This window comes from Hemiscyllium ocellatum, chromosome 34 (assembly GCF_020745735.1).
Source record: "Hemiscyllium ocellatum isolate sHemOce1 chromosome 34, sHemOce1.pat.X.cur, whole genome shotgun sequence".
Lineage (NCBI taxonomy): Eukaryota > Metazoa > Chordata > Chondrichthyes > Orectolobiformes > Hemiscylliidae > Hemiscyllium > Hemiscyllium ocellatum.
Window position 1 is genome coordinate 14,379,985 of NC_083434.1, and position 27,428 is coordinate 14,407,412.

At 42.2% G+C, this 27,428-nt stretch overlaps 1 long non-coding RNA gene across 10 annotated transcripts in view; it reads left to right on the forward strand.

Annotated features, from left to right (window-relative positions):
* LOC132832234 (uncharacterized) overlaps nt 1-27,428 on the forward strand; it is a 222,418-nt gene that overhangs the window by 128,598 nt on the left and 66,392 nt on the right. The gene's annotated exons all lie outside the window — the stretch shown is intronic.

The window sequence follows — 27,428 nt, forward strand, 5'->3', positions numbered from 1 at the left end:
TGTGCCTGTGCTCCCTACTATTCCAGCCCCTACTGCATGCCTGATTTTCTCCAGTCTGCCATTGATGACCAACCCTGCACCATTTTCCCTCCCTGAATTCTCTCCTACTTGAAGAAAACATTCTTGTCCAACTTTCCTCAGATTCCATTGTGAGAATTGCTGACACATTTTGATTGAGGGCACTTCTATGGTGCCTCAGAATCCTTCACTGAAATAAAGATACCTTAGTCATGTATCTGATGATTGTTGTTGGTTAGGTATTGTAACCACATAGCAGGGACCAAACTGGCAGACAGTAATAATTGTTCGCAATTCTACTCCTTTTCTGAGTAGCATCTTTGATCATTTAAGGATTGCCAAACCGTGACCTTGTTATGGGACCCCCCCCCCCAAAACAAAATGCTCACCATGACTAAAACAGGGATTGAAGCCCCTGGTGTTAGAATTAACCACAGGGTAATCGGCCAGTCAACTGCCTGAAATGATCTTGTGCCCTATCTTGTGTACTCACTGGAAAATTGCTGACATACTATTGTCTGATATTTAGCTCATTTTTTTGAGACATTGTAAGAATGCCTGTAGGCAAGTTGTAGAACCCTTATTTCCATATGCTATGGGACACACTGGCAATTTTAATCGATGCTTGAGAGTGAGCGTTTCTAGCTAGAAATTATGTGTGGACATAGGATATTAATATATTTTATGTCTGTATGTTTCCTGTTTATATCTGAGTACTTCCTGTTTATAACGGAGTGCTTCCCATTTATATACATCCTGTCTACAAAAACAACTTCCTGTTGACCGATTTTGGCTACAGTTCTATCAATTTTGCTCTGACCAGTTCTGGAAAGGAGCTGCAGTTTAAACCTCTTCAGTTTTGCCTTTTTTTTTAGAAATATTTCATCTATTTTTCTAATTAATCACTTCAGAGATGTTATTACACACCTCTGGAGCAGGTGGGACTTGAACTTGGGCCTCTTGTTGCACCAGAAGAGGGCTCAAGCCAACTCTAACCAACTGCAATTTATTTCCCAAATTGTCATGAGTGTTGCTGTTTAATTGCAAGTAATAAGCATTTTGTAACAATAAAGATACAAACTTTGAAATGGGGCTGAATTACACCTGTATTACTCATTAATACTTAGCACGCTCCAACTGAACATGAAACCTGGACTTGATTCCCAAGTGTAATGCCATGTGAATCAACTTGCATATTTAATGTGCTTATAACTTGCCAAATAGGACATATTTCAAACAGATCCAGCAACTCAAAACTAGGTGTTTTTGAGGCATTGTGGGCTATCAGCAGCAGAATTGTTTTTGACCATAATCTGTGAAATAACTCCACAGAGACTAGTATCCTATCTCCAAGTCACCCTTTATTTACATGTGCATAGTTCTTGACCCTGGTTTGGCTTCCTCAGAGCCAGCTCTCAGAGTGAACAGAATCTCTGAAATTCCAGTTTATATTTGTCCCTAATTGTACCACGTTAACCATCCCAATCAGGGAAATCATATTCTATGAGGTCTAACTGTGCAACCTCATTACAGTCAGTACAACCTGTAATCTCATGACCCAGAATATTCCCTACTCTACCATCACCACCAAACTGAGAGATCAGCCCTAGTTTATTGAAGAACACAGGAAGACATGCTAGAGGTAGCACCAGGCACACCTAAAAGTGAGGTGTCAACCTGCCAACAGCAGCGGCGACCTGTCACAATTAGAGCTAAGCAAAACCATAACTAATGGATTCAAGCATCTGTGGTCCTGTCACCCCAAGTCATGAATGATGCTGGACTATACAATAACAATCAGGAGATGGAGTCTCCACAACTGTTCTCCATCCCCAATGATGGGAACCTGGGACATCAATGCAAACATTTGCAGCAATCTTCAGCCAGAAGTGCTGATCTATCTTAGTGTCACATCACAGTTACCAATCTTCAACCAATTTGATTCACACCACAAGATGTCAGGAAATGGCTGAAGACACTGGATACTGCAACATTCTGACAATGGTACCGAAGACATCCTCCAGAAGTAGCTACACCGATGCAGCTACAACACCCAATTACGTGGAGAATTGCCCAGGTATGACCTGAATAGAAAGTGGTCAGTTGCTGCCCTATTAAACTTTTACGTTCATGTGAATAGCAAGAGGGCCTTAGGCAATATGTCTGGCTGCAGTATTTGAGTGTCAGTTTTGATTTTTGTCCATGGTATTCAAGTTTTGAAGTGAATGGGAATTAATTCAAAACCTTGCGACTCAATTGGAAAGAGTGCAACTAACTGAGCAATGGCTAACTCTCAAGATAGAACGTTTTAAGAAATAAATCTATTTACATTCAATTTGCATATGCAAATTAAGTTGAGGAGATGTCAGAATTTGAACATGTACATTGCATAAGGGAAACTGAATTATGTAACAGGTTATACTTGGAGGCTAGAATGATGAATTGTGCTAATTACCTGTACTTTCCATATGTAAATCAGGTTAATTAGAATACCATGGCATTATAACTGAAATTGTAAATTGAACAGAACTTGGAGGATATAATTATACTTTTACCTATTAATGTATTTAGTTAATTGGATATAATTTAGGTGTACAGATTGGGTTAATTACACAAAGTGTTCCCTCTGTAATTTAAAGATGATAAATGCTGTTCAGCATAAAGGTCTTGTGGCTTGGTGTGGCAGTATTAGATAAACCCATATACTCTGACATTTGTGGGAAAAATTTCTTGCTTTTTACCGTTGATATATTGCCAGTAATATCAACTGAAAGGCTGAACTGGTAGATGCAACGCTGTTATGGAGGAGTACTTGCTTTGCTGGTCTGGATGAGGCAGCTGCATGATATCTTGTTTACGTGTAGGTAATCAAAAGATACACACAAGAGAACACAAACTTTATTTTTCAGGAAGGTGGGTGGAGAGGATCCATGAAAAGATTCAGTAACTTAAATTTGTCATCCAGAGGCGATTGCTCAATGCTGTGCCACAAAGCCTCCTTTCTTAATGCTTATTTTGAATTTGCTTAGCTTGTTCTAATCTCCTGGAGCCATCCCAGGATGTAACTGCAGTAGATTGTAAGCGTATTGCTGTCACCGATAGACTGTGGTGCAACCATACAGGAATGCACTCCTCCTTCCTGCAGCTACTGTGAGCAGAAACCTTACAAATAGGAAACAGAGCCTGATGTACTGCTATAACCTTGGAAAAAGTACACTGGCTACAGTACTGTGATTCCATCCACCCACTCTCAACATTATCCACTTCGACAAGGGTGGAATTGAGCAGAACTTCCGCCTCCTGTTGCTACATCGGCCCTTTCCTGTTAAACAGAAAAGGCTGCCCTTGTTCTCATTAAGCTCTGCTTTTACTGTTCCCCTGAACTCCACATTCTTCCTGCTTCATCACTGCTCATTTCAAGTCCAACCATACTGCTTTAACTCATTCATTCCCAGCACCTCAGAACAATGGAAAACCTCTCTTTATTTTAGCTCCAACCTCAGCACACTGGGAGTCCTGCACTGTCTCCTGACCAGCAGGAGCAATAAGGTAAGAGGAGTCAGCAGTTGAGGCCCAGGCAGGATTTAAAACTTTTTCCCAATTTTGGATACCTTCCCCCGCCGATGAAACTACCCTGTGATGTTATTACACACCTTTGGAGTAGGTGGGACTTGAATCAAGGCCTCCTTGAGAGGTAAGGTGCTACCACTGTATGCACAAAACCTATTGCTCCAATTTATGTTCCTTGTTGGCCCCTTGTTTGCTGAACTGAAAACGTGTTGCTGGTTAAAGCACAGCAGGTTAGGCAGCATCCAAGGAATAGGAAATTCGACGTTTTGCACCAGAGCCCTTCATCAGGAATGAGGAGAGGGTGCCAGGCAGGCTAAGATAAAAGGTAGGGAGGAGGGAACTGGGGGAGGGGCGATGGAGATGTGATAGGTGGAAAGAGGTCAAGGTGAGGGTGATAGGCCGGAGTGGGGTGGGGGCGGAGAGGTCAGGAAGAAGATTGCAGGTTAGGAGGGCGGTGCTGAGTTCAAGGGAATCGACTGAGACAAGGGGGGGGAGGGGAAATGAGGAAACTGGAGAAATCGGAGTTCATCCCTTGTGGCTGGAGGGTTCCCAGGCGGAAGATGAGGCGCTCTTCCTCCAACCGTCGTGTTGTTATGTTCTGGCGATGGAGGAGTCCAAGGACCTGCATGTCTTCGGTGGAGTGGGAGGGAGAGTTAAAGTGTTGAGCCACGGGGTGGTTGGGTTGGTTGGTCCGGGCGTCCCAGAGGTGTTCCCTGAAGCGTTCTGCAAGTAGGCGGCCTGTCTCCCCAATATTGAGGAGGCCACATCGGGTGCAGCGGATACAATAGATGATGTGTGTGGAGGTGCAGGTGAATTTGTGGCGGATATGGAAGGATCCCTTGGGGCCTTGGAGAGAAGTAAGGGAGTAGGTGTGGGCGCAAGTTTTGCATTTCCTGCGGTTGCAGGGGAAGGTGCCGGGAGTGGAGGTTGGGTTGGTGGGGGGTGTGGACCTGACAAGGGAGTCACGAAGGGAGTGGTCTTTGCGGAACACTGATAGGGGAGGGGAGGGAAATATATCCCTGGTGGTGAGGTCCGTTTGGAGTTGGCGGAAATGACGGCGGATGATACGCTGTATACGGAGGTTGGTGGGGTGGTAGGTGAGAACCAGTGGGGTTCTGTCTTGGTGGTGGTTGGAGGGGTGGGGCTCAAGGGCGGAGGAGCGGGAAGTGGAGGAGATGCGGTGGAGGGCATCGTCGATCACGTCTGGGGGGAATCTGCGGTCCTTGAAAAAGGAGGCCATCTGGGCTGTACGGTATTGGAACTGGTCCTCCTGGGAGCAGATGCGGCGGAGACGAAGGAATTGGGAATATGGGATGGAGTTTTTACAGGGGGCAGGGTGGGAGGAGGTGTAGTCCAGGTAGCTGTGGGAGTCAGTCGGTTTATAGTAGATGTCTGTGTTGAGTCGGTCGCCCGAGATAGAAATAGAAAGGTCTAGGAAGGGGAGGGAGGAGTCTGAGACAGTCCAGGTACAGACATCTACTATAAACCGACTGACTCCCAAAGCTACCTGGACTACACTTCCTCCCACCCTGACCCCTGTAAAAAGTCCATCCCATATTCCCAATTCCTTCGTCTCCGCCGCATCTGCTCCCAGAAGGACCAGTTCCAATACCGTACAGCCCAGATGGCCTCCTTCTTCAAGGACCGCAGATTCCCCCCAGACGTGATCGACGATGCCCTCCATCACATCTCCTCCACTTCCCGCTCCTCCGCCCTTGAGCCCCGCCCCTCCAACCGCCACCAAGACAGAACCCCACTGGTTCTCACCTACCACCCCACCAACCTCCGTATACAGCGTATCATCCGCCGTCATTTCCGCCAACTCCAAACGGACCCCACCACCAGGGATATATTTCCCTCCCCTCCCCTATCAGTGTTCCGCAAAGACCACTCCCTTCGTGACTCCTTCGTCAGGTCCACACCCCCCACCAACCCAACCTCCACTCCCAGCACCTTCCCCTGCAACCGCAGGAAATACAAAACTTGCGCCCACACCTCCTCCCTTACTTCTCTCCAAGGCCCCAAGGGATCCTTCCATATCCACCACAAATTCACCTGCACCTCCACACACATCATCTATTGCATCCGCTGCACGCGATGTGGCCTCCTCAATATTGGGGAGACAGGCCGCCTACTTGCAGAACGCTTCAGGGAACACCTCTGGGACACCCGAACCAACCAACCCAACCACCCCGTGGCTCAACACTTTAACTCTCCCTCCCACTCCACCAAAGACATGCAGGTCCTTGGACTCCTCCATCGCCAGAACATAACAACACGACGGTTGGAGGAAGAGCGCCTCATCTTCCGCCTGGGAACCCTCTAGCCACAAGGGATGAACTCGGATTTCTCCAGTTTCCTCATTTCCCCTACCCCCACCTTGTCTCAGTCGATTCCCTTGAACTCAGCACCGCCCTCCTAACCTGCAATCCTCTTCCTGACCTCTCCGCCCCCACCCCACTCCGGCCTATCACCCTCACCTTGACCTCCTTCCACCTATCACAACTTCATCGCCCCTCCCCCAAGTCCCTCCTCCCTACCTTTTATCTTAGCCTGCCTGGCACACTCTCCTCATTCCTGATGAAGGGCTCTGGCCCGAAACGTCGAATTTCCTGCTCCTTGGATGCTGCCTGACCTGCTGTGCTTTAACCAGCAACACATTTTCAGCTCTGATCTCCAGCATCTGCAGACCTCACTTTTTACCCTTGTTTACTGAATTCTATTTTTAATATGGACGATGTGAAGTGATAATTGCTTTCACTAAGGCAAGTCTAGAAGTGTCTATTGCAAGATGTTTTGCTGCGTTTGTAATCAATGGGAGGTGGGTGAAAGTACCACATGAAATAAAGTGTTTGGTTAGAAAATTCCACAGGGCCAGAAAGTTGACTAGAGCCCCAGATGAGATGAGATAATGGTTGATTGCAGATACTGACTCCAGTTCCCAAGAATCTCTTTGGCCTCCGAAAACAGCAACTGGAGGAAGAACGTCATTTGTTAATGCTGCCACTAATGACTGGCATCACTGATACCATCAAACAGCACCATGTAGGCGCACAGATAACAGTCAGCAGACTAAAATGAAACAGAGAATTGTGGATGCTGAAGATCTGAAGTAAACAGAAACAGAAATTACTGGAGAAATGCAGCAAGTCTTGATGCATCCGTTGAGTTAATACTTCAAGTGATATTTCTTCATAGCTCGAAGCAGCTAGGAAAAGGTGCTATTTATGCTGATGACTGAGGGTGGAGGACTAGTGAATGGAGAGATGGAATCAGACTGAGAGAAAAAATGGAAGGCATGCAAAGGGATTGTTGATAGTAAGCCAGGAAAGAAGAGAAGCTAGATAGCTGATAACTGAGTGGAAAGGTTTGATGAATATGAGTTGGCTGTGCTGAAAGCAGTCCATATTGTGACAGGACCAGTGGTCATGGAGGTAGGTAATGGACATGAAAGTAGGTGGTCATGCTCTGAAATTGTTAGACTCGATGTTGTGAGGTACAGCCTTCAGGTAAAGCCAGCACATTATTGGCCCTTAAAGGAAATCAATGTAAATCTGCATAGCGCAATGAGGGGAAAAGATGCTACACAAATGAATATTTCAGTTTTATGCAGTTTTGTTTGAAAAACTCAAAACAATTACCGAAGACAATGTTCTCACGGTCTATGTATGTACCCCTACAGATATACGTTCCCTATGAATTCCTTGCTTTTACCGGTTTCAGTTTCCATATTGTGAAGATTGGGTGTGCCTTTAGTTTTTATTTGGATGGGAAGGGTGGGCCTCATTTAAAGTTAAACAAAGTTCCTGGATGGCTTTTTGTAATCAGTACACTCGATCAGCAGACAGGATCAAGTACCTTTTTGTTGGAGCCTACAGCCTGTGAGATCAGCACCCAACAATCATAGGGAGAATGGGTCACAAAGATAATTAGGGAGGGCTGGTGCATTCATCAAGGTGCATAGAGTCATAGAGATGTACAGCTCCTTTGGTCCAACCCATCTATACCGACCAGATAGTAGGGAAGGCCCAAGGTTTCCTTGAAAGTGGTCTTCCGACCCATGTGGAATTCAAGGAGAAGAATAAGTTTGAAACTCATCTGTTTTGCTCCCTTCATGGCCCTTTTCACAGTCAGCAACTAGAATTGAGCTTCCATTGGCTTCCAATAGATAATGCATTGCAACACTGATAATATTGTTAGGCGGTGACCTGTTCATCTGAAATCAGTCTGAAATGATCAACCTTGTTATAATGTGGTTGTAAGTTTGCAGAAGGGAGGCCTGGCTTTGATTTTTCCCTTCAGTAGACCTCCCTTGCCATTCTGAGAGGTAAAGGGAAAATGTGAAACATAAGGCTCCCATAAGGTGTTCTGGGACCTGAAGAACTAATGACACGGGGGCTTTAAAAGGTCAGTTTGCCTTATTTCCTAGAGTTGTGTAAAAAGTCTCGGATGCAAGAATATTCTGTGGCATGAGCAGCAGCACATAGTGTTTAAACAAAATTCTAGAAAACAACTGTTGACATGACATTTTATGACAAAGCACTTTTAAAATTTAGTTGAGGATGCTTCCTTTTACATTATTGCACTGCCTGGAAATGAGGTGGAGTAAAATTCAATTGAGGCATTCACAAGGGCATTGGTTGATTATTTGGTTAAACAATAGTGTGCGATGGTATGGTGATGTCCATGCGTTGAGCCATGCAGGCATGATGGGTCAAATGGCCTCCTTGCGCACTGTAACAATTTTGTAATTCTGTGACTTCCTCTACAAGTTTAACAGACAATCTTAAATGTTTGCTGATATTGAGCTGATTATGTTGTGAAAGATGTACAGCTGATGGCATTGTTGAATAAAGACTGAGCACATATTGGTTATGATGACAGGTTGGATCCTCAAAATATTACTTTTAGCCCTTAGTTCCACAATGTATATTTTTTTTAAAAAGAGCACTGTCACTGTGAGAAAATAACTGCACGTGGAAGAAGAAAATTCCATAAAAGAGCAATAGGATGTAATGCCAATAAGTATCAAATAAACCTCAAATAGGCTGAACTATGATCTCTTGTGACTACAAAGATAATGAGGAGCTGATGACCCCCTGAAGATGCATTTCATGCTTTTCCTTTTCAAGAATGTACAAGCATGTAGTTGAAAAGAGAGTTTTATCTCTGCTGAATGGTACATGTGCAAGTGGGGCTGAACATTCTCATGCATTTGAGTATTAATGTGCTGTGAAAATCACAGTTACAGAACTATCCCTAGTCATTCTGAGTGCCAATCATTCCAGTTAAAAATGAAATACAACAGCAAAACGACTCCCTTAGACTTGAACGCTGAATTTCAATCAAAGTCAAAAAAACATAAGCACTATAGAATGCCATTCATCCACAAAACTATGGATTGTGAAACCAGCTATTCACCTACCAGTGTCAGTACTGTAGGTAATCTCCACTGCAATAGCCAAATCTACAACCATCTGCTCTTTATGAACAGTAGAGAAACTGATCCATATACCTGCTTTTATAGTTTTTATCTTTTTGTACTCACCTGATATCTAATCTGAGCATGTGTGTTGCATTAATAATCCTTCTCACATTTAGTAATTAAGAAACTCATTCTTTATTAACTCCAGCCCTGGCTAAATTTGCACTGTTTGGTATGTTTAAATTCATTTGGGTCAGGGAGAAAGATGCTAACTAGGTAAGCAATCCTTTTTAAATTAACTTCATTGTGACCAAATGAGATGGTATGTTGATAAAGAAGGGGAACCAGTTCATCCCCCTTCAACCGGTAGGCTAACGGTTTGGAGTCTCCTGTCTGGAACTGTAATGAATTGCGGAACCAATCCTGGGATCTGGTCTTAACAGTAAAGAGGCAGTAAACAGTCAATATATGATGTTAATATTAGATGGAAGAGATCTTCATTCTGTTCATAAGCCTACTAAGAAGGAAAAGATCTGTGTCATACTCTTTGTACTTCAATATTTGCATTGGATCCATTTAATAGTGTGGAATTCCATGTTGGTGTCCATCTGCAAATGTATATATTTTTCTCTTTCGAAGTCTCACCGTCTTCCCATGTTTGTTCTCCCCGTGTCTGCACAGGTTTCCGCTGGGTGTTCTGGTTTCCTCCCACTGTCCAAAGATGTGCAGGTTAGGTGGATTGGCCATGCTAAATTGCCCGTAGTGTCCAGGAACGGGCAGACTAGGTGGATTAGCCATGGGAAATACAGGGTTAGTGTAGGGGTTTGGGTCTGGGTTGGATGCTCTTTGGAGGGTTGGCGTAGACTCAGTGGGCTGAATGACCCCTTTCTGCATTAGAGGGATTCAATGATTCTTAATTTCCATTCAGGGTCTCTTGACAACATTGCCTTCTTCCTTTCAATTTTTTGTTGCATTCCTCTCTCCTCTGCTGTTCAGTTCAACACGTTGATCAGCAGAGAAAGGGTGGAAGAGTTTTGTTTAAAGTCACTCTTCAGAGGAATAGCAATGATCTTATAGTGAGCTTAACTATGGTTTAAAACATCCTTTTAAAACTCCACCCATGTGAAGTGTTCAAATGAGTGTTACTCAAAGTTAGTCTTGAGTGTTAATCTTGAGTGTTACACAAAGCCTCAGAGTTTGCAAATTGAATTTTATGGTTTGACTGACAAGTTCTGTTTGTGACACCATGTGTATGTGTATGTGTGTGTGTGTATATGTGTCTCTGTGTGTGTGTCTGTGTGAGTGTGTGTGTGTGTGTGTGTGTATGTGTGTGTGTGTATATGTGTATGTGTGGCGTATGTGTGTGAATGTGTGTGTGTCTGTGTGTGTGTGTCTGTGTGTGTGGTGTGTGTGTCGTGTGTGTTTGTCTGTATGTGTGTGTATGTGTTGTGTGTGTGTGTTTGTGTCTGTGTGTGTGTGCATCTGTGTGGTATGTGTGTGGTATGTGTGTCTGTGTGTGTGTGTGGTCTGTGTGTATGTGTGTGTGTCTGTGTGTGTGGTGTGTGTGCATGTGTGGTGTATGTGTGTGAATGTGTGTGTGTATGTGTGTGTGTGTGTCTGTCTGTGTGCGTGGTGTGTGTGTCTGTATGTGTGTGTGTCTGTGTGTGTGTCTGTGTGTGTCTGTGCATGTGTGTGTGTGTCTGTGTGTGTGTCTGTGTGTGTGGTGTGTGTGTGTATGTGTGTGTGTCTGTGTGCGTGTGGTGTGTGTGTCTGTGTGTGTGTCTATGTGTGTGTATGTGTGTGTGTGTCTGTGTGTGTGGTGCGTGTGTGTGTCTGTGTGTGTATTTGTGTGTGGTGTGTGTGTATGTGTGTGGTGTGCGTGCTTTTGTCTGTGTGGTGTGTGCGTGTCTGTGTGCGTGTGTCTGTGTGTGTGGTGTGTGTGTGGTGTGTGTTTGTATGTGTGTGTTTATGTGTCTGTGTGTCTGTGTGTGTGTGGTGTGTATGTGTGTGGTATGTGTGTATGTGTGTGTGTGTCTGTGTGTGTCTGTGTGGTGTGTGTGAGTATGTGTGTGTATGTGTATGGTGTGTGTGTCTGTCTGTGTGAGTGTGTATGTATGTGTGTGTGGTGTGTGTGTCTGTGTGTGTATTTGTGTGTGGTGTGTGTGTATGTGTGTGGTGTGCGTGCTTTTGTCTGTGTGGTGTGTGCGTGTCTGTGTGCGTGTGTCTGTGTGTGTGGTGTGTGTTTGTATGTGTGTGTTTATGTGTCTGTGTGTCTGTGTGTGTGTGGTGTGTATGTGTGTGGTATGTGTGTATGTGTGTGTGTGGTGTGTGTGTATGTGTGTGTGTGTGTGCGTGTGTATGTGTGTGTATGTGTGTATGTCTGTGTGTGTGTGGTGTGGTGTGTGTGTATGTGTGCCTGTGTGTGTGGTGTGTGTGTCTCTGTGTGTGTGTGAGTGTGTATGTGTGTCTGTGTGTATATGTATGTGTGATGTGTGTGTGGTGTGTGTGTGTCTGTGTATATATGTCTGTGTTTGTGTGTGTGTGTGTGTGTAGTGTGTGTGTGTCTGTGTGTGGTGTGTGTATGTGTGTGTGTGTCTGTGTGTGTCTGTGTGGTGTGTGTGAGTATGTGTGTGCATGTGTATGGTGTGTGTGTCTGTCTGTGTGAGTGTGTATGTATGTGTGTGTGGTGTGTGTGTCTGTGTGTGTGGTGTGTATGTGGTGCGTGTGTGTGTTTGTGTGTGTGTGGTGTGTGTGTGTGGTGTGTGTGTCTGTGTGTGTGTGTATGTCTGTGTGTGTGTATGTGTGTGGTGTGTGTGTGTGTGTGAGAGTGTGTGTGTGGCGTGTGTGTCTGTGTGTGTGTGTGTGAATGTGTATGTGTGTCTGTGTCTGTGTGTGTGTGTGTGTGTGAATGTGTATGTGTGTCTGTGTCTGTGTGTATATATGTGTGTGATGTGTGTGTGGTGTGTGTGTGTGTGTCTGTGTGTATATGTCTGTGTTTGTGTGTGTGTGTGGTGTGTGTGTGTCTGTGTGTGTATGTGTGTGGTGTGTGTGTGTGTGTGTGTGGCGTGTGTGTCTCTGTGTGTGTGTGAGTGTGTATGTGTGTCTGTGTGTATATGTATGTGTGATGTGTGTGTGGTGTGTGTGTGTGTCTGTGTATATATGTCTGTGTTTGTGTGTGTCTGTGTGTGTGTAGTGTGTGTGTGTCTGTGTGTGTGTCTAGTGTGTGTGTGTCTGTGTGTGGTGTGTGTATGTGTGTGTGTGTCTGTGTGGTGTGTGTGTGTGTGTGAGTGTGTGTGTGGCGTGTGTGTCTGTGTGTGTGTGAGTGTGTGTGTGGCGTGTGTGTCTCTGTGTGTGTGTCTGTGTGTGTATGTGTGTGGTGTGTGTGTGTGGTGTGTGTGTGTCTGTGTGTGTATGTGTGTGTGTCTGTGTGTGTCTGTGTGGTGTGTGTGTGTGTGAGTGTGTGTGTGGCGTGTGTGTCTGTGTGTGTGTGTGTGTGGCGTGTGTGTCTCTGTGTGTGTATCTGTGTGTGTATGTGTGTGGTGTGTGTGTGGTGTGTGTGTGTCTGTGTGTGTATGTGTGTGTGTCTGTGTGTATATGTCTGTGTTTGTGTGTGTCTGTGTGTGTGTGGTGTGTGTGTCTCTGTGTGTGTCTGTGTGGTGTGTGTGTGTGTGTGAGTGTGTGTGTGGCATGTGTGTGAGTGTGTGTGTGGCGTGTGTGTCTCTGTGTGTGTGTCTGTGTGTGTATGTGTGTGGTGTGTGTGTGTGGTGTGTGTGTGTATGTGTGTGTGTCTGTGTGTGTCTGTGTGGTGTGTGTGTGTGAGTGTGTGTGTGGCGTGTGTGTCTGTGTTTGTGTGTGTGTGTGAGTGTGTGTGTGGCGTGTGTGTCTCTGTGTGTGTGTATGTGTGTGGTGTGTGTGTGTGGTGTGTGTATGTGTGTGTCTGTGTGTGTATGTCTGTGTCTGTGTGTGTCTGTGTGTGTGTGAGTGTGTGTCTGTTGTGTGTGTGTGTCTGTGTGTCTGTGTAGTGTGTGTGTGTGTCTGTGTGTGTGTGTCTGTGTGTGTGTCTGTGTAGTGTGTGTGTGTGTGTCTGTGTGTGTGTGTGTGTGTCTGTGTGTGTGTGTGTCTGTGTAGTGTGTGTGTGTCTGTGTGTGTGTGTGTGTGTGTCTGTGTGTGTGTGTGTCTGTATGTGTGTGTCTGTGTGTGTGTGTGTGTGTCTGTGTAGTGTGTGTGTGTCTGTGTGTGTGTGTCTGTGTGTGTGTCTGTGTGTGTGTGTGTGTGTGTCCGTGTAGTGTGTGTGTGTGCGTGTGTGTGTGTGTGTGTCTGTGTGTGTGTGTGTGTGTGTGTGTGTGTGTGTGTGTGTGTGTGTGGGGTGAGCTCACATGGCCTATGGACACAGTCGCTCTGTATACGTAGTCACGAGGCATTCCTTTACCACTGGCTGCAGCTGTAGTTACAACTGAAAGATTTAATATGTGACAAGAATCAAGCCACTAAAAAGTGTGAGCATTGTAAATTGTTCTCACTTTTAAAAAAGCCAGTTTTATTTCTGACTAGCTGATGTTTATCATGTTGATTTCATATCACTTAATTTGCTGGACAATATTACCGTTGTTTGCCATAGCTATCTCAACGAAAAGTTCTCTGTGATTTCTTGTATACATGGGCAGGGAGACGGTCCCCCTATTGAGAAGACAGGAAAGCCAAAAGACCTGCAGATTTATTAATGGTGAGATGTCATGTTGATTTACTACTGTGGAGGCAATGGAAAGAGAACAGTATATTGGATTGTTAATGGATTGCTTCAGCAGGCAGTCAGTTGCCTCCATCTATGCTGTACACATCAATTACTCTATATCAATATGATTGCCAGACAATAGCCCTTTAAGACTGAATCTAGTTCCTGCCTCATTTCCAACTTCTTTATAAACATTCATTCTGGGCTTTCCAACATTTATTACTGATTTTTAGTTGCTCTCAAAGCAAGTAACAAGTCCACCAATGCCTAGCTTCAGCCAAGTGATTGATTCCCATTGAGTACTGGGACTAGCTGGGGCACCCTGGGAATAATTTTCCCATCTGCCTCTGTGTTCCCAAGAAAGTTAACTTGAAACTTTTATTGGTATCTCTAGTACTTGCACTATAAAGCTGGCAGGTCATTTTAAAACTCACCTTAGATATAGATGCAACAAGAAAGGCAAACATTTAATGCCCATCTTTGCTGCTTTTTGTTATTTATATAAATGATTTGGATATGAAAATAGGAAGTATGGTTAGTAAGTTTTTAGATGATACCAAAATTGGTGGTAGTAGATGGTGAGGAAGATTACCTCAGAGTACAACAGGACCTTGATCAGATGGGCCAAGGGGTGGCAGATGGAGTTTAGTTTAGATAAATGTGATGTGTTGCATTTTGAAAAGGTAAATCAGGTCAGGACTTACAAACTTAATTGTAAGGTTCTGGGGAGTGTTGCTGAACAAAGAGTCCTTGGAGTGCAGGTTCATATTTTGTTGCAAGTGGAGTTGCAGATAGATAGGATAGTGAAGAAGGTGTTTGGTCCACTTGCCTTTATTGGTCAGTGCATTGAGTATAGAAGTTGGGAGGTCATGTTGTGGCTGTAGAAGGCATTGGTTAGGCCATTTTTGAAATTCTACATTCAGTTCTGGTCTCCCTGCCATAGAAAAGATGTTGTGAAACTGGAAAAGGATCAGTAAAAATTTACAAGAATGTTTCCAGGGTTGAATGGTTTGAGCAGGGACAGGATGAATAGACTGGCGGCCATTTTCCCTGGAGGCTGAGGGGTGAACTTATAGAAGATTTTTTTTAATCATGAGGGGCATGGATAACTTGAATAATGAAGGTTTTTTTTTCTCCAGGGTGAGGAAGTCCAAGACAAGAGGGCATAGGTTTAAGGTGAGAGGGGTAAGATTTAAAAGGGACCTAAGGGGTAACCTTTTCACACAGAGGGTGGTACATGTGTGGAATGAACTGCCAGAGGGAGTGGTGGAGGCTGGTACAATTATAACATTTAAAAAGCATCTGAATGGGTATATGACTAGGAAGGGTTCAGAGACATGTGGACCACATGCTGGCAAATGGTACCAAATTAATTTAAGATATCTGGTCAGCATGGATGAGTTGGACCAAAGGGTCTGTTTCCATTCTGTTAATGTCTATGACTCATATGGAGAAGGTGGTTTCTCCTGGTGTGATTAGGTAGGGAATTCCTACCTAATTCCAAGATCTTGACTCAGTGACCAAAAAGAGCCATAATATTATTCCAGGATAAGATGTTGTGTGTCCAGGAGGTGCTGACGTTGCATTGTACCTGCTGCCCTTGTCTTTGACATGCTGGAGGCCATCGTTCTAGAATGCAATAGGTCATGGCAAGTGCCTCATTCCATGATCAGTGTTATTCTGGTATTGAAACCATGACAAGGACACATATGTGGTTATTTGACATGGGGGACAAAGGAGGTGAGGACATGACTGTTAGCGGCAAGCTGAATCTTTCCCTTAACTAGCATCTGAATACAATCACTTCCTCACACATTGTCTATCCTCCTAATCCAGAACAGCTGAAAAATTAGTGCTTATATTATGACCCAGCTAGTACAGGATTGATGGAAGATTGAATTTGAGGCCCACATTTTTGTGAGGTTCAGCATTATAGATAACAGAGCATTTATGCACTGAGCTTAGGTCATGCCCTCTATGTTCCTATAAACAGCAAACTTGTTTTTCATTTCCTGATAGTCCAAAACTGTTAATGAAAATAAAAGAGAAGATGGTATGTGACATACAAAAAAAAGTCTGTGTTATTGGCAGAAAAATAACTTTAAAAGATCCAATTGCTATGAATATTCAAATCAAACTTCAAAAACAACGTAATTCTGTCAAAAAATGCTCATAAACATTTAAAACCTGGCGAGAGAAGACATGATCCATTTATTAAACATAATGCTTAAATTCTTCCTTTTGTAAAAACATTTCTCTGGTGAGGGTACTATTTTGTTTAAAATATTTTCCCATTTTATGTAATAATCTAATAGCCTAGTTAATTTTGTTGTAAAAATAGAATTGACAACCCAGACTGGTGTTTGTCACTCTGCCAGGCTGCTCTTGTGTTATCTAATACCTAGAAGCCACCATATTACACTGTGAAAGAGTGTAGCCCAATACTCACTCAACAACTTCAGGTCAAACTGAAGTTTTTGAAGTTTCATCAAAATATTTAACAAAAACCTCCCCAGACTATTTTTATTCCAAGAAAACAAGGACAATGGAAATGAAAATCAGGAAGTGGTGTATAATAGACACTGGATCTATATTGCCCATCTTACACTAGCCCAAAGCTGAACTGGCTCCCAGCAAAACTGTACCTCAGGTACTGTTTGAGAAATGTTTATTGAAGGGACATCCCAGACAAAAGAAACAGCTTCAGGAGCTTTGACAGGATCCTCCACAGCAATCTATCATTAGAAGCTGATGTTGGTGAACTAGTGACTGCTGCATGAATTGCATGAGCATCAGACGAATGTTTGTGTTTGTTTGTTTGTGAGCGTGTGCATTGGCAGTTAAACAGAAGAAGTCTTATTTCGGCGTGTTGGTGGTCATCCTGCACTCAACTGTTCAAATATCTCTGGCTAAGTATTTCAAATGCTGAGACCTCCTGGATTTCAATGGGTCTCAGCCAAGAGTAGCTGGCACCTTGTCATCGTCATATGTGACAAAACTCTGTTAACCCATTTTATACATTGCTGTTTGCTGTTGTGCTTGGAGAAGAAACCTCCGATTGTGAGATACTTTTTTTTGCTGAGTTAGAAGTTATCTTTTTGCAAACATGTAAATGATTCAACACTGATAGTTTCTTCCAATGGCTCAATTTGCAAATGTTTTTGTGAGACGTCACACAAAGCCGTTCAAATGGATAAGGTCCAGGACGTGGAGATTGCTGAATTCAACTTGTTAGTGGGAGGTTGTGCTCAAATTGGCTTCAGCCTCACTGTCCTCTTGGCTAAGGAGCAGTCAGATTGTTCAGGGTTCCCGCTCTTTGATGTCTTGTGGGAAAGTTTGACCTGAGGTTGTTGAGTGAGTATTGGGCTACACTCTTTCACAGTGTAATCATCCTCTGGTATCGGTAAGTTCCAGCAGGAGGGGAGATTGCTGGAACTTGTTCCACCAGGAGCTTGTACCAACTGTGAAGAGGGCAACAGCATAAAGGCAGGGTGAAGGTATTGGCGGGGGGTGGGGGGGGTGGGGGGGGTGGTTGGAGTGAGAAAGGGGTTTCAAAATAAATTTGTTCTAGTTGGACATGAAAGGATAGAATTCTGTGTATTCAATAAAAGCTACTGGAACCTGAAAATGAACATTTTTAGACTTTATAATAGCTTAGGATCAATAGCTGCAGTTTTGGCCCTGATCCAAAAAGGAACAATGTCACAACCTCATGCAGTAATTGTTTACAGAAGTAATTATGATTAACAAGAGATTCCTAAAAGTTTTTTTTTCCATTACTAACAGATGGTGTAGAACTCAAGGCCAGCATGTTTGGTTTGGAAGGCATTTTGATAGACATACTCAAAATTTTAATTTTTTTCCATGTATCACACACGTTTGTTTATGGTACCAATCTAGCTCCAGTTACTGCCACTCAGAATACAATGCACATTAAATACGTTTAATGTAATTCATATTGTAACACTTGTGTGGTCCCTGGACTGTGGGAACTAAGTTAAATGCTTATGGGGGTCATAGAAAAATGGTGATGTCACCAAATAGTATGCTGCTGGCTCCAAACCTTAAAGGCAAAGTTACTTGAAGGACAATGATTCACTAAACAATTATTTATTGGATTATTCAAGGAATTTATTTATTTATTGGATTATTCAAGAAAAAAAATAGTATGCCCATTCAGCAATTCTTCCCAATTCTTAGCTTATACTACACACTGGTTTATATAGTAGACTCTACGTATTCATTAGACCTAAATAAAATACATAGACTTGAGAGGTAGCAGCTGTGTGTGAATAGGTAGACCACCTTTGACAGTAGTGCAAATGGATGGCTAATTTTACATTCCTTTTACAAACCTTTCCAGGTTTATATCTGAGCAGCAAATTTAAAATATACCCAAGGATTATGAGAATTGTTCTAAAATTGACAACTTTATTTCATTTTTTAAAGGTACTTTAGCCATAATCTTCATTAATATTTATAAAATGGAAGGAAAATACAGGTTCAATACTGTTTATTAAAAATGCTTGCATGATTTTTGTGGAGAAGGGATATATGTTAACAGATATATTTGTTGTCTATTAGAAAATATCATGTTGTCTGCTTTTTGATAAAACATTTTAGCTTGTTTATCCTTGCTTGGTTGTTGTAGGAATATTTTTGAAAAAGTGCTGACTGTTTGTTTTCTGGTATAATCACATTCATTTCAGTGAAGCTGGCATTTTGGGTTAGTCTACATCTGCATCTGCCATTTCTGACAAAGTACATTCCTTCGCTCAGTATGCCATTCTACAAATCTGTTGGAGTGTTTTCTCAGTGTTTGCTTGTACCCCGTTAAAGTAAATGAAAACATTCAGAATGTCTCAGTTCGGTGTTCGTATTTTCAGGCTCGTAATTAAGCTTGAAGGATGAAACTTTCAGATCTAATCTTAATTCCCGGCATCCTGAAATGAACAAAATATTTTGAGGAGTACTGTCCCATTCCACCAAACGTGTATTATGTTTGCCTTTCTCCACATTGGTACATTTGGTTCCATTTCACTCGTATTCAGTCACCTATGATTTAATATCAATTGAATTGTAATGGATGTCACTTCAGTGAGCTGAATAGAACCATTCTATAGTCTACAACAATGACTTAGTTCCTATTTAGCATTGCTATTCTTATCTAGGTCTTTTTATAATTCCATGCATGACAAGAACAAATATATATAGTATGGTATAGACAGAAAATATGATATGCATGGACATGTGAATTGCATGGGCATGTGTACAGTATAGTAAGGACAGCCAAATGACATGGCATGGACAGTATTCTATATAGTATTGTGATATAGTGTAGGTGGGTTCATGATCCGGTGAGAACAGGACTTGAAATGGACAGTTATAAAGTAGGGCAAATATAGTTGCACACATTGGTGTAGACAGGTTAAAAGTGGCATGGGCAGGTGTATGATAAGTCTAAGTGACAAAGAGTACACAATCTACCTGTTCATTTTCCTATCATCAGGTTGGCAAATATTTGCATTAGAGTCGAGGGTATGGTGCTGGAAGAGCAGAGCAGATCAGGCAGCAACCAAGGAGCAGGAGAATCAACGTTTCGGGCAAAAGCTCTTCTGAAGGGATTATGCCTGAAACATCGATTCTCCTGCGCCTCAGATGCTGCCTGACCTGATGTGCTCTTCCAGCACCACACTCTCGACTCTAATGTCCAGGAACTGCAGTCCTCACTTCTGCCTGACAGTTGGGATTAGTCATACTTCATTCTTTGCAGGTGCTGCAATGGATATTTCCGCGATTCAGATGTGTCAGATATTTTAATTTCAACAACCAACTTAATTTTTATCATGATAGTGTTAGGTTATTAGAATAGCTGTTCCATTGGAATAGCAACAAGGTTGTACAGGAATAGTTAAAACTCAAGTATTTAATGCCATGAGGGAGAATGAATTGAACTTTAGCAGAAAATGGAAAATGTGTCTGAGTGGACTCTCGCCAGGACAGCAGAGGAAATAGAAAAAATATATAGGGGGTCAGTTGAGGTCTGAAAGGAGAACTGTAAAACCTGTGTGAACTCCTCTGTTCATTCATACTGCACATCTGGCTTGTCTGCTCTGATTTTTCTCCTGTCAAAAATGATAAGCGGTTTCATGAAGGAATTCCTGTGTAATTATTTTGAGCTACTGAGGCAGGAACAAAGCAGAGGGTTCATTTTGAAGACTGTTTGAAAGAGTTTAATATAATTATCAATGAAATTGAGTTTGCTCTTAGTTGGAATTGACTATACATTTGTCTTAATTTTGTTGAAATGACTTCACAGAGGCCGGTTTCTTGTCACCAAGTCACCCTTTATTTATACATGGAGGGTCCTTGACACTGATCCGGCTTCCTCAGCTCTCGGAGTGAATACAACTTCTGACACTCCTGTTTATATCTGTCAGCCAGGACTCCCTGATTGGACCAGGTTAACAGCCCAAAACAGGAATCTCACATTCTATGATGTCCATCTGGCTGACCTCATTACAATCACTGCACTGTATGCTAAAGTGTGTCCCATTATTGTCTGATAGTTTCTAAATTGGTTGCCATGAAAGAATGAATAAGCTCACCTCCCTAAGCAAACACATTCAGCCATTTATTGTTCCTGGCTATTTATTGAAACTCCTGGCAATCTCCATGCGCTTAAACTGCATGTACAGAAATGTTGGCTTTGCAGTCATATAAGACACTGGCTGTCCTTACTTCCCTCTGTGGGAAATGAGAATGTAAGTTTTCAATATTGACAAAAAAGCTGCAGGCCAAGCAGACTAATAACCAAAAAGGAAACTCTGCAAATACTGGACATGTGACATAAGAACAAAATACAGATAAATGGTGGCAGGTTAGCTTCCAAGTATCACATGCAAGCCAGCTGAGAGAAAACTCTTAAACGTTGACTCACAACTTCAGAGACAGTTAAAATAGCTTCAAACAAAATTGACAACTTTCAATCAAAACAAATAGTTCTGAATGGAGGCTTATTATTTTGGCCTCCTGTGGTGAAAGAAAGTCTCATGCATCCTATCACACAGAACATTTCCCAGCATTTGATGGATCACACTCAATCTGCTTTCTGATCCTTTAACTGCTGTTCTTGCCCCCATCTTCTCAAGTCAGACAATGACATTGTAAAGACGGAGGCCATTTGACTCATCGTGCCTGTGCTGGCTCTTCGGCAGAAGAATCCAATTAGTTCACCACCCCTGTTTTTTTCCCACAACCCTGTCATTCTTATCCCTTCAAATCTTTGTCAGATTCCCTTTTTCAAAGTTACTCTGAATCTGCTTTCTATGCATCACTCCTTCACCTGGTGCATTCCAGATCACTACAAAATGATATTGCCTTCTTAGCACATTTTATTTTGCCAATTAGCTTAAATCTTGGTCCATTTAGTTTATATTGGATTGCAAATATCAAGTTACTACCATATCCACATTCTCCAGTCAGTTATTGAAGTCTTCACCTCTTTGGCTAAGTTTTGTATCAATTAAGTTGTCTCCATGAATTGGGTATTTGTCTTTGAGATGGGAAACAGAAGCTGGAATGATTTTAGTATCAAAACTTGCCTCTGGTGAGAAACTGAGTTTTAGATTTCCTTGGAGAATGAGCCTTTAATTGATTTGGAAATGGGTTTCAAATGCAATCAAAGATGGCGAGGTGGGAATGGAGGCAATTTTCAAGTGAAAGTGATTATCGTTGAGGCTGCTCATTGCCCTGATGGAGAAAATCTGTGACATGGCCTGCACCTGCACAATAGGGACCTGAAGGGACACAGGGAAGCCAGAGACCTGGACACAGGAAGGTGAGGAATCCTTCCTCTCCCTGTTGATGGTCAAGAAACATATAACTTAGGAGCAGGAGTAGGCCATTCAACCCTTCAAGGTAACTCCATCATTCAGTATATTCATGCCTGACCTTTTATCTTAATGCCATATTCCCATTTTCTCCCCATACCCATCGATACCTTTAAAATGTAAAAGTTCATCTATCTCTTTCTTAAATATATTCAGTGACTTGGCCTCCACATCCTTCAGTGGTAAAGAATACCATAGATTCTCTTTGAGTGAAGAAATCTTTCCTCAATCTCGTCCTCAAAGATCTATCTTATATCCTGAGACTGTGTCTTTTCTGTCTCCAGCTAGAGAAAACATCTTCCGTGCATTGAATCTGTCTCACTCTGTTAGAATATTTTACCTTTCAATCAGAAGAACCTTTATCATTCTTCTCAAGTCTGGTAAGTCCTGGCCCAAGTAAAGCAATCTCTCCTCATACTGCCATCCAGAGTACTATCCTCATGAACCTCTGCCTCACTCCCTCCATGTGGGAGTGAGACCAAAATTGCACATAATACTTCAGGTGTTGTCTCACCAAAGCTCTGTATGACTGCAATAAGGCATTCTGACTTCAAGCTCAAATTCTCTTGCAATATACCATTTGTCATCCTAATTGCTGTCTATGTACTTTCATTGACAGGTATACAAGGATACCCAGGTGTCTTTGTACATCAACACTTCCCAATATTAATGAGTTTTGAGAAGATTTATACATCTGGAAATGAACCTTTCAGCTCAGCAAGCAAACCTACATCCAAAACTTCCCAATATATTGCAATTTAAATAATACCCTTTTCTGTTGCTCACACTAAAATGTAAAACTGCATATTTAGTCACATTGTCCTGCAACTGCTATGAGTTTGCCCACTTGGTCAACTTGTCTGAATCACATTGAAACCTCCATATACCCTCTTAACAACTCACAACCATACTCTATTATGTGTCATCAGCAAGCTTGTAAATGCTGTATTTGGTTCCTTCATCCAGATTATTTCTACATCTATATGTTTGAATAGCTGAGTCCCAAGTACTGATCCTTGCAAAATTCCATGTGTCACTGCCTGCCAGTCATAAAAAGAGCCATTTGTTCACACTCTCCATTTCCTCTCTGCTACCCAATTAACATAGAACATGGAATCCCTATAGTGTGGAAACAGGCCATTTGGCCCAACCAGTGCACATTGACTGTCTGAAGAGTATCCTTCCCAGACCTATCCCCTTAACCTATAACCCTACATTTCCCATGGCTAATGCACTTAACCTACACATCCTTGAACACTATGGGCAATTTAGTCTGGCCAGTTCACCCAACTTGCACATCTTTGGACTGTAGGAGGAAACTTGCATACCTGGAGGAATTCTTGATCTATCCCAATAATTTTGTCTTATATTTATATTTTTGCTTGTAGATCCTGTGCTTAGTTTTTCCTTCATGACTGTCATCCCTCCCTTTTAGCATCAAGATGCCTTCCTCTGTCCTTCCTGTGCAGCCTACCACCCCTCCAAAGACCTTGGTTTCTCACAGTACAACCCCATTTCTAGTTGCAACCCTTCCTGGCGCTCAGGTAGAGTCCAAATAGATGTTCGCCAATGCTTGTTGGGTGGCAGCACCATGAATTGGCAACATAGTTATTAATAGGCTCCTTTCTTGACCAATGATCATTGGCTGCAACTTGAACTTCAATGGTATAAGCCCTTAGAACTTTGAAAAACATTTTTACTTACTTTTAATGCTCTTCTTGCCTCATGATCTGTCCCAGACATGGTCCTCCACACTTCACCAATTCGAGTCATAGAGTCAAAGAGCACAGAAACAGACCCTTCGGTCCAACTCGTCCATGCTGACCAGATATCCCAACCCAATTTAAATCCACCTGCCAGCTCATATCCCTCCAAACTCTTCCTATTCATATACCCATCCAAATGCCTTTTAAAAGTTGCAATCATACTAGCCTCCACTACTTCATCTGGCAGCTCATCCCATAGGCGTACCACCTACTGCGTGAAAAAGTTGCCTCTTAGGTCTCCTTTATATACTTTCCCTCTAACCTAAACCCACACTGTAAGTAATCTAATCTAATCTAATCTAATCTATGCCCTCTAGTTCTGGATTCCCCCACCCCAGGGAAGAGACTTTGTCTATTTGTCCTATCCATGCCCTTCATGATTTTTAAACCTCTATAAGGTCACCCCTCAGCCTCTGAGGCTCCAAGGAAAACAACCCCAGCCTGTTCAGTCTCTCCCTATAGCTCAAATCCTCCAACCCTGGCAACATCCTTGTAAATCCTTTCTGAAACCTTTCAAGTTTCCCAACATCCTTCCGATAGGAAGAAGACCAGATTTCTGTGCAATATTCAATCCAATGACAAGACAGACAGCTTGCTAACATGTGCATGCTCTGGGAACATTTGAAAAGTTATTGGAAGACAGGCTTTTATTAAGCCGGCAATGATGCTAACTGAGCTCATAACTGGTGCAGGAGAACCGGGAGGTTGATACTCTCAGGCATCGGGATATTGTGAAGGACAATTTATTTTATTGGCCTGCCTTTTTTCTCAGTCTAACTGGGGCCAGGAAAATACAAACTTTTGTCAAATTTTCCGTATGTGTTATCTCTGTATTATAAATGAAAGGTTTTGTTCTGTTACTTTCTTTTCACCTGGTAGATTTTTGTACAATGCCATTTATAGAGCTGTAATGTTAGCACCATGTCTCCATTTGAATTTTAAAAGCTTCAAGAAGCATTCAACATTGCTACACCTTCTGAGAAAGGATGGGTTGATTTGATTGTCTCATAGATTTGCAAAACATCAAAGCAGGAAGTTTCCTTCCCTGAAGCCAGTCTTCTGCATTGATTTGATCCTGGAAATGAAGTATACGTGCAGTAAAATATATGCTTGTGTGTTCGATAATTTCACCCATGAAGCTTTTGCCAAATTCTAGCCTGGCCTGGACAATGTCTTTGTTCAGTGAAGTGGTGGGTGTGTGAAATTGTTCACTTGGGTTGTGAAAAACATCCAGCTGTATGATAGTGGACATAGAGAGCAGTGGGACTGAAGAGATAGAAAGAGAACCCCTTTTATACTGTTGCTGGCAGTGATGAAAGTGCTCTGGGGTTTGAATTAATCATGTCACACAAATGTATTTGAACAGTTCTTTTCCAGAAATACATTGTTATAGTTATGTTAAACAGGCAGTGCTGATAGTAAAGCAATATCTTTGATTTCACCTCTTATTGGTCCTGTGAAATATACTTCAGAATATGTTAACTAACTGCTTCAAAGCCACCTCAGCTATCACTAGGGTTTCAGCTTGATTCTTCGTATATGGATATGAAAGGTTTATATTGTTTATGTATATGAAAGGTTTATATTGATTGAGTACCATAAGCACTGCCCACTTGAGATGATGCCATGAAGACCAGAAGGGAAAGCAATGAAGGATCTTCAAGGAGATAGTCCTAAGACCAGATCCTCCTAACAGTCTCTGTAATAATATTTATTATATCCTTGTAACATGTGAAAAGTTGCAGAGATATAATAAATGATGTACAGGCTCTTCTGGTTGGATCAGGAACTGGCTATCCTGATCCATAATCGACCATGGAGATGCTTGAAAATTATACTCCTCAAACACATTGGTGACAACAACCCTGTTGTTGATTTTAATCCTCAGTATAGTCTGAATAAGTTCATCCATTCAGGTTCACTGAACTGAAAACAGAGTGTGCTCACCTGTTCTGTCCAGCCTTCACTGCATTTTCATTGCAAATATGGCAAGGAAATCTGAAATGTAGCTATCTCCATCTCAGTCTCTGGGGATTTGCTTGGCCAATAAACAACATTGTTTAGAGTCACTTGATTCACCGACTTAATTACAACTTTTTTTTGTGGAAGTTCTCACTGACAAAACGCATGGTGGAGGTTGGAAAGGAAAACAAGATTAAACACTTCGTTATTTTAAGAAAGAGAAAGAAATCTGAATGGCTTTGGAATGGACTGGTTACAGTGGATGGAAAAAGTGATCAAATTTAAATTGCCATTAAAATAGGACAGAGAGAGATTGGCAAGAACTGAACATGCAGGGAGTTGGAACATTATATGTTCATCCTTTCTATTTCGTTATCTATTATTCATATTTCTAAACTCCAATCTTCTGAGAGTTAAACCTCAAATATTGTGTTACTCTGTTACTCTATCTTGCACACTCTGAATTTCCTTTTGTCTAACATTGACAGATATTCCTTCAACTATCTGAGACTTATAACTCTAGAATTTCCTTCCTGGCCTCTGAATCGATATCTCTCTTTCCCCAGTGGAAATGGCCATTTCATAATTGACCCCCTTGTGTGTTATGTAGGTTGAGTCAATCAGGGGTGCCATGATTATTTCTCATTGATCAGATTTTACTTATTCATTAAAATTTATATCTCTGTTTTATGGTTGTTGAATATGAAGCATTTCCAAAGAAAACGCATATTTTACCACTTCCATTTCAGTGGAAATGAACAGTTTCTTGTCCAGCCCCCACTTACCTCCAAATGAACTGGCATTCTTTGAAACCTCGCCCCAGTAACTGTTCTCCCATTTCTAAGGGCAGCATGACACTGTCCAGTAAGCTGTTGCACATCCTGAATTCCAACTATATATCCGTTGCACCATTACATACTACACAATCCTTACCCAGCTGATTCCCCATACTCAGTGACTTCCCAAAACACACTGTTCTGTACTCTGATGCATAATTTCTAAATGAGACTATAACTGCCAGGAGCCCGCAGTGATCTGACGAGATACATGCTAAAGTATGTGAAGTGCTGTATGCCCTTGATCTGTCCTTCTGTACCACTGAAGCAGCGCCCTCTGCCAACACTGTGCAACTTTGACTCAGTTAATAGATGAAAATCTGGCCAATCTGGGATTAGTGCCCAAGCTAAATGCTGCACCGGAGAATTCACTTCCCTATCGTCCTCGTAGGATTCGAATTGTGCATCTAGTGGTGAATATCTGCTGGCCCATTTCTAGTAATCAGCCTCTCCCATAGGACAGAGTGTTATCCATATGCTGAAATCGGCTGCTTTTTCATCATTTTGCATTGATTATTATAACTGTGAGAGACCTCATCTTAGCAGTCGTCCTCCCCTGCTTAAAGTCATAAAATTATCATATATCTTCTCAAAATTGCACTTCAAAAAGATCAACAGACTGTGAATGTAAAATGGAATGTGCTGTCTGCATTATGTAAGTCTTAAAACAGAGACACAAATGCTGTCTAGAAATAAGTACATATTTCTGGAGACTGTTTGACCAGCCAGACTCTCACAGGGACATCTGAAATCCCCTCATCTGTGAAACCATAAGTATGTTTACAGATATATAATGGTCACTACAAGTGGTTCTCAGGATCAAACTGTTTATCTGTAAGTCTGAAACGTAATGAAATCCTAGCGAACGCCAGCTAGTCATTTGATTTAAAATGTTACAATGCTGTAATGAGCCGAGGTGGTTAAAACCTGGACAGAGTTGAATAACTTCTGTTGGTTTTCCCTATTTTGTTGTTCGCTTGTTCTAATTGTTTTCACGTCATGACAGTGAGACAGAGCTCTGTGGGAAGTAATATCTCAGCAGCAGATTAATTTAAGTCTGTAAGATCCAATTTCTTAAAAATTCAAATAGGCTAGAGGATCTTGGACGCTGTTTTTCAATTAGTTTAAAATATTTGGAAGTCAATTCTATTATTGCCCATAGCCTGTTACAATATTGAATGCACTGCCTGAAGGGGCAGTTGAAGGAAATTTAGTGACAACTCTCAA